We start from the raw sequence: 655 nt of genomic DNA on the forward strand, positions 1-655 counted from the left end.
GATATTGGTGCAGTTGGTAGAACTGTTGCCTTGYAGCAAGAAGGTTCTGGGTTCGATTCCCATTCTGGGGTTCTTTGCATGTTCTCCCTGTGCATGGTGGGTTCTCTCCAGGTMCTCCGGTTTCCTCCCACAGTCCAAAAACATGACTGTCAGGTTAATTGGTTTCTCTAAATTCTCTTTAGCTGTGAGTGTGTGTATCGTTGTCTGTCTCTGTGTTGCCCTGTAATGGACTGGCGACCTGTCCAGGGTGACCCCGCCTCTCGGGGTCAGTTGACAGCTGTGCACCAGCATCCCTCCTGACCCCCGTTTGATAAGGGTGTAAAAAAATGGATGGATGGATTCCTGGCATCATCAGCATCACTAAGAGTGTTTAAATATAAGTTTGGTGAAATTTGTGAACAAATCAAACTTAAACACAAAGATTATTAATAGCAACACAACAATCAAACTATGAAGAAGATTCTTTGGACTGTCTAATTAAATCCTAAATTTAAAATTTAATCTTTTATCTCTGTTGAAACCATTAAATCTAATTTAATACCACTGATATTCTTGATATATGAATGTTAAGACTTTAGATCTGTGGTCTGTGTTAAAATTCCAGCAGTAAAATAAAAAACCCTCTGATAAAGTCAGATTTAGAAACGTCTGATCT

This window comes from Poecilia reticulata, unplaced genomic scaffold (assembly GCF_000633615.1).
Source record: "Poecilia reticulata strain Guanapo unplaced genomic scaffold, Guppy_female_1.0+MT scaffold_326, whole genome shotgun sequence".
Classification (NCBI taxonomy): domain Eukaryota; kingdom Metazoa; phylum Chordata; class Actinopteri; order Cyprinodontiformes; family Poeciliidae; genus Poecilia; species Poecilia reticulata.